Below are 11,910 nucleotides of genomic sequence, written 5' to 3'. Positions count from 1 at the left end.
GGCACTTTCAGATGTGCCCCACAAAATCTGCCTGGCAACTAGACTGGAATAATGCGAAAACCGCGAGACCTGTACCCCGTGACTAAGAGAAAATCAAAATCAGACAGATCAATGCCAGTAACGTTACTGCTAGTTAGCTATCGCTAGTTTTTGAGTATTTGGGAAGTGATTTAATTAAGCCTACAATGAATAATGTAGACTAGTTGTTGAGGGTGCAATTTAGTACATTGTCGTTGGAAGATAAATTAGAAATGAAACGTTTGGCGCCACACAAAAGGATTAAGACATTCACAAGAAACACGATGGGACAGCAGAGACTGAACGCACTCTTCATGGTGGATTTTAACAGCAAAGTCATCGAGAGGTTTACTCAAGCAAAGAACCACCGCGCCAACTTCCTATTTAAGTAATCTGCATTGGTGAGTCAAACCCTTTTTTTTTGGAGCTGATGGATGTATCAATGCAATCTGCAAGGACATAGTCTTTTTACAAAGTTTTGTTCATTTAGCAGCATGTTTTGTTGCTGTTATTTGTTTAAGTTGTGCCTTTCGCTTCATATTGTATGCCACACGTGTGCCACAAGCTTAATACATTTGTCAAGTTATTTGAGCTATGTGTCTGTCTAATATTTTTACTTTGTTGCAATCATTTTACTTTAATGCTGTATTATAGGCAACATGTGACATTTATTTGAAATAGGATTTCTGCTCCCTGCTGGCACTCAAAATGCAGCCCATAACATATCCTACTGGTCTACTGCTTATAATAATCAGCTATCTCTAGTTTTTTGACGGTGACATGAAGTCATACAAAATTGCCCCACCAGAAATTTCAGGCTAAAATCGCCACTGCTCCAGATCAAGGCAAAATGGACTGCAATATGCAGTGGAAGGATATATCCAAAACATTAAGATCAACAACGAAGGGGACACAACAATAATCGAAGGAAAAGCACACAGGTCTCAATCAAAAAATTAGAAACCCCACGACCTCTTCATTAAATGCCACCAGCACAACCTTGTAGACTAGTCATGTTTTTTCACCGCTGGGTACGATCTGTATATAATATTTCAAGCTAGCTAATAACCTACAAAGATGATTTATTCTTATTCTTTATTCCATTCTGGCGAAGTATCTAGCTAGTTAGCTAGGATGGTGTCAATCTACACTACAGTAACGTAGCAGTGTGGAGCAAGATAGCTGCTAGTACATTATTGTTCAAGGGATGTGTGTACATGTTGCTGAAAGTATTTCACAGTCACTGTACAGATAACTTGTTTGAAAAACTGATGATCCTGATGTAATGCTATGGCTTTGTATCAGATCGCCAGGTTATTGCTCTCAGGTTGTGCCTTATGCATACCTTGGGATATTCAGGAGCCCATTCACAAAATGTTACAAAGATTCAAATTAAAAAAATTCATAATGGCTTTTTGGGACGTTTTGTTTAAAGATGAACAAAACATTTTTCAGTTTCAAGTAATGACTGGGTTGTTACTTTCGGTGCTGCTTTAGTATTGCCTATTGTGTTAAAATTGTGTTCAAATAAGGCCCAGTTTATAAGTATGCTCATTCTAGTCGGAATAAACTTCATAATTCTCAAAATTCTGACCCTTTGTTTTTTTATTATCAGCATTTACTTGTACTTTTACTTTCAATACTTAAGTACATTTAATATCAGAAAATTACTTTTGATACTTAAGTACAGTAAAGATCAGATACTTTAAGACTTTTACTCAAGTAGTATTCTAAAAGGTTACTTTTACTTTTACTTGAGTCATTTTCCAGGAAGGTGTCTTTACTTTTACTCAAGTATGGCTTTTGGGTACTTTATACACCACTGCCTGTATATAATCACCCACTCATACACAGGGGCGTCGCTGGCCCTATTGTCTTGAGACGTCCCAGCTCATCCCCACACCTGTCAGCGATCCCTTCTCTCTATTCACTTGACCACTCCGAGGAGCAGTAGCAAGCGGCCCTGTCCACCTGCTTATTAAAATGCTGCGGTCGGCTCCTTTGTTAGGAGCCCTGTGGCCAGGGCAAGGGCACTCTGCTGTGATTGTGTGCCCAGACCGGCATGTTCTCCTCTCTGCCCCTGGAGAGGACACCTCCGTAAATCAAGGTAAACAGGACTCATTTCCTCCGAGCGGGATACTGATCAATAATTAGCCGGTAGATGCGCCCAGTCAGCGTATATCGCCAAAATAACCCCCTTTGTTTTTTCTCAGAGGGAGGGCTTTTGTTCATTATGTCGAAACAAAGACAACCCCCTTCTGACCTTAAATAATCTGCTAGCCAGTTAATTATGTGTTGTCGAGGACCAGAATGCTACTCGAAACACCTTGGCCATTGATTTGTTCGAGCAGAGGGCCCTTGGAGGGGAGAGTGTAATAGAGATCAGATACATATTCAGCATCATGACGCTCACGCAATAATCAATGTTAACTCCTTATGGTGCTTTGTCGATGCCTCGTGCAGGTTTTCTGTCCCTTGGGGGGTGGGAAAAACAACCAATAATGTTTCGTCAGCAGGTATGTTTGCTTCTGTTCATTTTCTGTTTCATTACACTTCTGTCTCATTTTCAGGTTATAAATTGCTGCAGTGGATAACAGAAGTCATGATTACCGTGAATTAAATGGATTTGTGTGTACCGGTGAGTGAACTCCTGGCTCCCTCCCACTCCTAAGGACTACAGCAGCAGTAGGTACCACTGGGAGACAAATCTTTTTTATATATATTTTAAATATATTTACATTCTTCTAAACTTTACTTTACCATGCAACATCCCTAGATTTGTATCAACAGGCTCTTAATTTGGAATGAGACCTCGTTCATTTCGCCATAGCCATCCCCTTTAATTATGTCTTTATCTGTTCATAAACCTACTGCATAGATCTGCAAATCTACTTTCTCAGAAATTCTTTGAGAAATTAATAGTTTTTGTTCCCGTAGTGTTCGTTAGATGTCCAGCCTGGCCTCCCCTCAACTACAGCGGTAGTTAACAGTGGCCGGTACACTAACTTAAACATTAACCACAAGATATATATACATTATATTCATGGAAATATATGGAACATTCCGCATGCTAATGTTATCCTATCCTATATACTATGATCTATCCATGCTTGAGAGATATTTAATGAGACCCCTGAATGCTCTTTGACCACCACTGATTTCACATATAATTGTGTATCTTAATCATAAATAATGCACTGCCAAAGACCAAGAGTAAGGACATTGATCCCTGAGGTGATCATTATGTTGTGACCGTGCTCACACAAAACGTTTGTGTATGAGGCATGTAACGAACATTAACACGAAGTCTGCATTTAAAGCCAAAAAAGGTAACGGTCTGGTATTTAACAGACACCTTTTAATCTAAAGTGAGTTACAAAGGCGCCCTGCAGTGACTGGGAATTAAAACCCGGGTCAACTGTTTATAAAGCTGCAACATTAACCACTGTACCACCAACAGCAGCATGATTAATAGAAAAGTAACCACAACATGGGCTGTGTGGTGGCAATAAACGGCAAGTGTTGCCTTACATGTAATATTATAATAGTCATAAATAATCAGTTGTATACACCAATATCAACACTGTAGTTTGCTACACATTTCTTCAATTATATATGAACTTCAAAATACTAAGTATGGAATAGGAAATAAGGGAAAATATAAAAGCTAGTGAGTATGGCTTATTTATCTCTGAGATTCCAGCATACCTCAGCTCCGTATGTAGTCCTATAAAGGTTTGATGCAAGCTGTCCCAAGCTTACCTGGTGAGCACATACCTGTCGACACAGGTGAGCACCTCCAGTGCTTTGCAGATTATTTATATACTGCCGATTTCAGACAAATAAACACTCAGTTCACCATATTGCTTTAGCATTCATCAGGACAAGATGGCAGGACACACATATGATTCAGAGTGTGACCTGTTTCTTCACACATGTGTGTGAGGGCCCCGTGACCTGTTTCTTCACACATGTATGTGAGGGCCCCATAAGATCTGTTTCACTGGTTACATTTTGCCGGCACTGTGAGTGCACATGGGTTTGGTTGAACACAAGGGATATTTATGATTATGATTGTGATATGACAACGATCTCTGAAGGACAACATGAGATCATGGGATACACCCCTTTTGGGTTTACGCTCCTGAAAACCTTCAACTACCGCCTGAATGGCTGAGAGTGCTGTCTGTCATGAAGCACCGCCTCGGAGCGTAACGGCGTGCAGAGCGCACACTCATTCTCTCACCGACTTGAAGCATATTCAGTGAGGCGGAGGAAGGTGACATCTCCTCAGAGAACCGAGTTTACATGCGTAACCCAACATTCTGTTTTAGTCAAAGCACTTCGACATTACCGTATGCGTATACCACCACACCTCAGTGGACACTACCGAGGATTTGTACAAGTGGGAACCTGGTTCGTAATTAGGCTGCGAGTCATCCAACACACTCAATTAAAGAACTGTCCTGCCGAGAGGCTGAAAATACAGAACTGGCTACAGGCGTACTTGTTATGTCCAAAGGTATTCCCTGAAGCCCGGCTAGCTGCCCAGCACACATCTCATGAACTCTTTTTTTATTCCCTTAAGCCCATGATGCTGCCATGCGCAACACACGCACGCAACCCATCTAGAGGAGCTGGATGCGCGGCTCCATATGCCAGGTAACCTCCTGGGAACCAGCCCATAGACTTGTGTCCTCTGTAGTTGACATTTGTTTTGTCATGCATACCCTCTTACTCTTTTCAGCCATTCTGTACATTTTTCTTGGTTCCCAGGAGGATATATGGCTTCAACAATCCAGTGTGACAGTCTCTTTTACGTAGAGCATAGCCCAGGCCCTGTGCTCCAAAACTTACCAACCACTGCTCAGTCTCGCAAATAGAGAGAGTGCAATTACTTTAATGATGGAGAACCCTCACTGGGCACAAGGTCTGGGGCTGCTGAAAGAGATTGGAAGAAAAACAACAGCAGGCAACTCAATAACCTTAGATCTAAAATCCAAGGTAATAATCTTTGGCTGATAAAACGGATTGGGATGCGAAATCACTTTGGAATCCCCTACAGTCAGTGGTTCTCAAAGTGGGGGGCGCGCCCCCCTGGGGGGGCGCGAACACTCTCCAGGGGGGGCGCGATGTCACAGACGGAGAAAGAAAAAAAAACCGCCGACCTGTCACTGGTTAGTGAAAGCTCCCTCAGTAGCGAAATGCAAGGGGCTGGACTGACCCAAACAAATCAAATACTGTTTTGCTCCTGATCCACCAATCAAAACGGAGTATTATCATTTCATAGCGAGTAGCACCTCCGCTTCCGAGTATAAAAACAAAACGCAGGCATGGAGGTAAGCGCTCACCCTGAGACGACACTTTGCAGAGTTTGTGCAATTTCTCTTGTTTCCTCTATCATTCAGATATTCATTGCTTTATAAACAGTATTTTTAAAAACTCACTCCTTCCTTAGTAATACCTTACTGCACTTGCAGTAGGTCTATTCGTAGCCTATTCTAAGGAGTAATTTGCTCCACAATCTTTTAGAAAAGCTCGTAGCCCCGAGAGCTAGCCTAGCTAGCTACCTTTTCCAACTACAGCTAGCCCTTTTCTCCTTAACACCTAGCCTACCTTTACATTTTTTGATCATCCACCGCAACAAATAAAACACCAGCACTTGAATACTATTTTGTGCTGTCCCTGTCTACATTGTGTACAGTTCGTTTGGTTAGGAATCATTGCCTAGCACAGCCTTATCCATTGTTCGTGTGCAAGTCGTTCACAACCACACATACAAGAACACGACGTTGAAATTAGAACTTTATTAACTTCATACGCTGTATCAGCAAACAAACACAACATGGACAAGTTTCTGATTCGTAAAAGTCAGAAAGAGAAGCCTGTGGACTTCTTTAAACATAAACGTGATGGCCTCCAGCAACAACGAACCACCATGTCCAAGCATAGCACTATCTCCAAGCAGTGTCTGGAGCATCTTATGTAGTTGCTCATAGAATTTCTAAGCTTGGCAAACCCCATACAATTGCCGAAACACTGATTTTGCCGGCCACGCAACACGTTTAGAATAATGATAGGTATTGTGCTGAGTTTAGCTCCTATGTCAAATTACACTGTATCACGCCGAATATCAGAAATCAGTTTGGGTCCTATTTCAAAGAGGACTACCGTTCATTCGCCTGAGTTCGGGATCCATTTCTCTGCTCAGCAGATGAGCTGTCACTAGACATGAAAGAGCAGCTGAAGAGTGACAGTAGACTTAAGCATCTCCCCTCTTTCGTCATTCTTTTTTTTGTAAAGATCACAAGAGGCCCATAATAATAACAGTATCCTAATGACAGCAATAATACCACTTATTATTATTATGATAATAATAATAATACAATAATAATAATTGGTCGATAATCATTAATTATAATAATACCTACTATTACTGATAATAATAATAACAATAATAAAAATAAATAGTTATAATAATTGTCTGTATGGGCCTAACAATAACAATAGCCTAACCTTGACATGTCAGGCCTATCAATAACAATACACTATCTATCTATCTATCTATATATGGTGGTGTAGTTGAGGGCGGTGGCGGCGGGCCGCGGGTGGATGGGGGGGCCCCAACTACCCCTAACCAGCTTTGGGGGGGCCCAGCTTGCAAAAGTTTGAGAACCCCTGCCCTACAGTAAACTGCATACAAATGGCATTTACTGACACCTCAGTTAAATTGGCAACACATTTCACCCAGGTCAAAGCCAGTAGCAGAGCTGTCTTTAACAACGATCATCTTTAAACTTATCTTCCAGGGGCCTTGAAAGGCCTACTAGTAAGGGCATCCAAAACTGACACCAAAACCCAAGGCAGAAATGTGACGGAGTGAGGTGGTCTCAGCCTACGAGTGCCCTTAAGCAAGCGAGAAGCCAGCCAATGGGATCCAGGGGCTACTCCATTACACTCAACATGACATGTGGAAAAAGCTGCTAATTACACTTGGAATATAGAGGCAGATTGCCCCTGATCAAAAACATCGACATCTTTTCAACAGAACATGTAGATGGGTCCTGGTTCCGTGAAGCACACCACTTCGCAAACACTCGCCACTTTAGCGAAGAGAGAGACCGTGTTGGTACTGCTCCTGAACTCTGAACGGTTTTAACAACTAACAGAGATGAGTTTTCCATTAATAAACATCCCAAATGGATGCCAGATCCTTCCTCTTGCCTAAGACAGCCGATCCCATGGACCCCCATCTACCAGTGATCCTGACTTGGCCAAAGTGGGGCAACAAGAATGACCATGTGTTTTTATTTACCCTTAAGTAAGAGAAGGGGAAAGGCATATAACGGAATGCAAGGCCACTGATAGGCTAACGTATCCATCCCTAACGAGGGGTTGTCGTTCGTAATAGAAAACCAAAGTTGGACATGAGAGTTGTCCCTCGACGAGAACCATTTGGACTGTCCCGAAATGACTGCAACCTGGGGGCGCACATGCCAGTCTGTGGCACTCGGGGCGCCCTCTGGAAGGGATTCCCCCCCCCTTAGGAGTAACTAGCTGTTCCATGTCCTCTGCCTCCCTACCCCTGCTGGCAGCGCACATGGGAGCTTGGAGTAGTTATCCTCCTCCTCTTCCTCCTCCTCCTCCTCCTTCTCCTCTGCACACATGTCAGGCAGTGGGATGAGCGTTATGCATGGTTGTGGGCGTTTCTTTGTAATAGCTACCGCTACCATGGCTACCACTGTGACTTTCATGTAGTAGCTCTAGAAGAGTAGAACCCAATTATCACAGAAGTCAAATATCAACTCACTATACTCACTGTTCCTCAGGGAGCCTACGCATGACAAGCACCGAGGTAACCCTCAATAACAGCTAGCAACCCTAACAGAGTAACGTTAGCTAGCCGGCAACTGCAACTGCAATGTGGCTAGCTAGGTGGCTAACAGTGATATAACTCCAGGTACAATCAAACCTGCTGGTTTTGGGGACTGCTCTTTCATGGGCTGAAAGCAAGGAGCACTTGGAAGTCGCCAAAACACAGCAAGGAACTCAGGTGTTGGTGAAGACTCACTAGCACTCGCTAGCAAGGTGGTTCTGGAACGTGAGGAGGTGAGAGGACGAGCGTGTGCCGTTCACTGCATTACATGCGGAGGCGTATATAATTGTATAATATTTTTTAGGAACGCTACTAATGTTTCAGCCATCTTTTGAAGCAATGTCGGTTGTCATTTGCAAGTTACTATCCCAGTTCAGTTCCAGAGTAAATGGCTATATGGCAGTATTTCACTCAAAATGCAAACTGGAGTAACTCCACATATGATGCTATCACTATTTTTAACATAGAAAGCCATTTAAATCAGCCTATCTGTTTCCAGAAAGTTACTCTGTTGTATCTGCGGTGAGTCTGTAAACGATACTTTAACTAATTTGTGCAGTACTGGCCATCTAAATGAACTTGTCAGTTTCTGAAAGGTTCTCCTGTTGGATCAGTATTAAGAGCTCTATTAAACTGGCTGTGAGAGGCTGGATACTGGCACATCTGCATGTTATGCTGTCACCGTCCTCCAGGAGCCCAGGCCCCCCTGCGACTCCTCAGTGTGCTGCAATGTCACCGTCGTGCCTAATGTGACGGAAGTTTACCTGGCTCACAGTGGGCGCCGTGGCACCGCCATCCTGTCAACCACACACCTAACGGGGCGAGGCCGGGCCTCCAGCGCCGTCTCCGGTGGTATTAAGCATCATCAAATCATCAAGATGAAGTGACACACCAGGGAGGGGAACTCAAGGCAACTCATGCTGAAAACCTGGAGGAGCCATATCCAATTGCTTCATATGCATATTCATGATGAAGGCTATATACTGTGGCACAGTGCCATCTGGGCAACTTCTCAAGAACAGGAAAAAAGTAAAAAAAATAAAAAATAAATAGATAAATAAATAAAGGATAAGGATGTGACGCAGACTTTGCAGGTCCTCAACACTCATTAGCGGCAATTAAGTGTCAGTCTGAGCCTCTGGCATGCCTAATTACCAATTAGAGGTGCATTTGATACGGCGAGTGTCGGTGCTATGTTTAGAATAATCAGGCTAGATTGGCACTCGGAGCGGGACACTTTAGGTTTTGGGATGAGGTGAGTCGAGGATACTGCTGCCGCTACTGCCGCTACTGCTGTGCCTTCAGGTCGTGCGTTGGACTCCGTTCGGACCGAAATATGAACCTGTTTATAACTGATTAAGGGTCGTTAACTGCCTCTCACGTCTGCGGCGGTTGTTTAGGAAGCGAGTTAAGCGAAGGAAATGTTTTAAACGTGCTGGCGTTATTGCTGTGTTATTATCCCCATCAGGTAGGATGGCGTCAGGCTGATAGCTGCGGTGAGACAGTGGTGCCGTTCTGGAGTTTTGACACTGAGGTGGCAGTCAATTCCCCTGTGCCTACCCCACCCCCCTCCACTGCTCCACCCCCACCCACAAAGCCTCGTCCTGCCGTAATTGACTTGACATATTGATGGGCACTCTCCCACGACAGGGGAGCCACACGCCTGCGCTGCCTTCTAGTCGGCTAATAATCGCTGATTAAAAACTAGTTAAGAGCCAGGGAAGACCTAAATGCGCATTAACCAAATGACCTTCTGGAAGGTGGGAAAACAGCACAGCGATGAAGGCGACATTCACCGACGTCTGGTCGAGACTGTCACAAGGACGGGCACACTGAGCTGAGCTTCTGCCACACTGTTATATAAACACTAAAGATAAGCACACAATTGGAAGGTGGGATGTTATTGCATATTATATTTTTTATTTGTTTCCAGAATGTGTCTTGGTAATATCCTTTTGCCATTGAAAGATAAAATATCTTCATTAAGTTGTTATCAAACTGTGTATGAGCTCATTATTAAGGCAGTATGAGTAGTCAGTTACGTATTATTGTCTTAGTGCCATCCAGGCTGCAGAAACCTTTGATTTGAGCCAGATATAATATAATTACATGCTGCATTTGCCGTTCATTCTTGACCTTCTTTCAGTGAAATAATTAAGGTCTCATTGCTATTTAATTTGAAAAAAAGTTTTGTTCTGGTAAAAAAAAAAAAAAAGATGGAGAGGTCAGCAAGGGTACAGTGATGTCAAATCCTCCGTCTTTCAGAAGTCCCCTGGCTGGCCTGGTGCCAAACCTCACACTCCACCGAGCAGCGGTAGATGACTGCGGAGAATTGTCATGATTGAAACTTTTTTGATTGAAAGCGCAGCCCACTGGTTGGGCTTTAAAGCCACTGTCACTCTGCCCTTGTCTCTGAAAGCATGCTCTGTATAATCTACACAGGAGAGGGCTCTGCATTGCCTCTGCATCGGCTCTGCTCCCCATTTAGAGTTAGAGCTGCTATCTTTGAAATATCTCTCTGCAATATTGGAAACTGGTGCATTGTGCAATCTCAAATATATGAGCATGCTGTGCTCCAAAATATAGTATCTAATACAGTATATCCAATATTCATGTAATTTAAAATTATTAATATTTGTGCAGCATATCACTAGCTTGGAGATTGTCCTTTATCTAAGAAGCAACTATGTGAAATTTAATTGGCTGAGGATATGGAGATAAGTTATGATGGAATGGAGCAAATAAAAACTCAGCTTATAAATACCAAGAGAGTGAGTACACACGTGTGCACTCCCAACACTTGCCAATGCATATGACTAACACACAGGGAGTACATTACAGTCTCTTCATCTGGCTAGCCTCTGCCTTGGTTTAGCTCCAAAAACTATGCCTCCTCGTGCTCGTTCATTATTGTTATCTCTGTGAATGTGTTTTTCCCCCCGCTAAAATCAATATTGGCCTCAGAGAATGCACACCCTGGAAGCTGGGAATGATTATCAGTCAGCGTGGGGCAACGGCAGACCTCTCGGTCTAACCCTGAACCTCCCCAGATAACAGCCTAGGCCCACTGTGGAGCAGATCTGGTCCCAATCCAACACCTCTCCCCCACCCCTGGGCCAGACTCACCCATGGTGTTTGCACTTATCTGAGCCTGGCACTCAGCCCTATTAAGGTAATGTGTTGCTGTGTTACTGACACATGGAAGAAAAATAAACTCTTTTCTGTCTTTGTGTGTTGAAGCACACGGTGTGTCTTTTGGCAAATGCCCAAAACCCATTCTCATCATCTCAACCGGAATGTCCTTAAAAATAAAACTTTTATAAGCTATTGCTTATTCAGCAGTTTACATGTAATAAAACAAAAATAACATGGAATAGCTTGTCCCCGCCTGTAATCCATAGGCTAACCTATAGAAGCTTCTTAGCATTTCTTCACAGTCGCTGTTTCAAAAACACAGAATCCATCAGACTCTGCACAATGGCACAGAAAGCAATTTGCTAACAAATGTTTCGACAATAGCCTTCCCTTTCACTCGGCATTCAGACATGTACGCACAATTTAATACCCACAAACAATCAGGGCGCTGAAATGGATTCACAGATATTTCTGCGCTTCTCTCTCCCTTTCTGGTTATTGTTCCTGAGCCTTGGAGAAGCAGTCAATGGTCCATAACACACAAAACACATTATTATCGCACCCTGTTGTCCTCTCCCTAGGCCCCAGCGCTTAATTAATTCCAACAAGGAACGAGCAATTTTCACAAGCATGGTCAAAGGGTTATGATGAAAGAGCAAAAGTTGTTGTTCGTGAGCGCCACTGCATTCACAAACAGGAAACCATGCTAAACAAGTCCAACCAGGGCTTGTGAGTGGTGGTAGATTAGGAGATGCACTTGGTCACCTTAGATTTTGTACTTTTTAAATTGTTTTGGTGATTACAATGAGGGCTGTAATTTGCATGGGAACCGACCTTTTGGATCGAGACAAAACTTGTGCATATCTAATAGTGTCACCCCC

This window comes from Clupea harengus, chromosome 8, assembly GCF_900700415.2.
Source record: "Clupea harengus chromosome 8, Ch_v2.0.2, whole genome shotgun sequence".
Taxonomy (NCBI): Eukaryota; Metazoa; Chordata; class Actinopteri; order Clupeiformes; family Clupeidae; genus Clupea; species Clupea harengus.
This window is presented reverse-complemented; position numbering follows the sequence as displayed.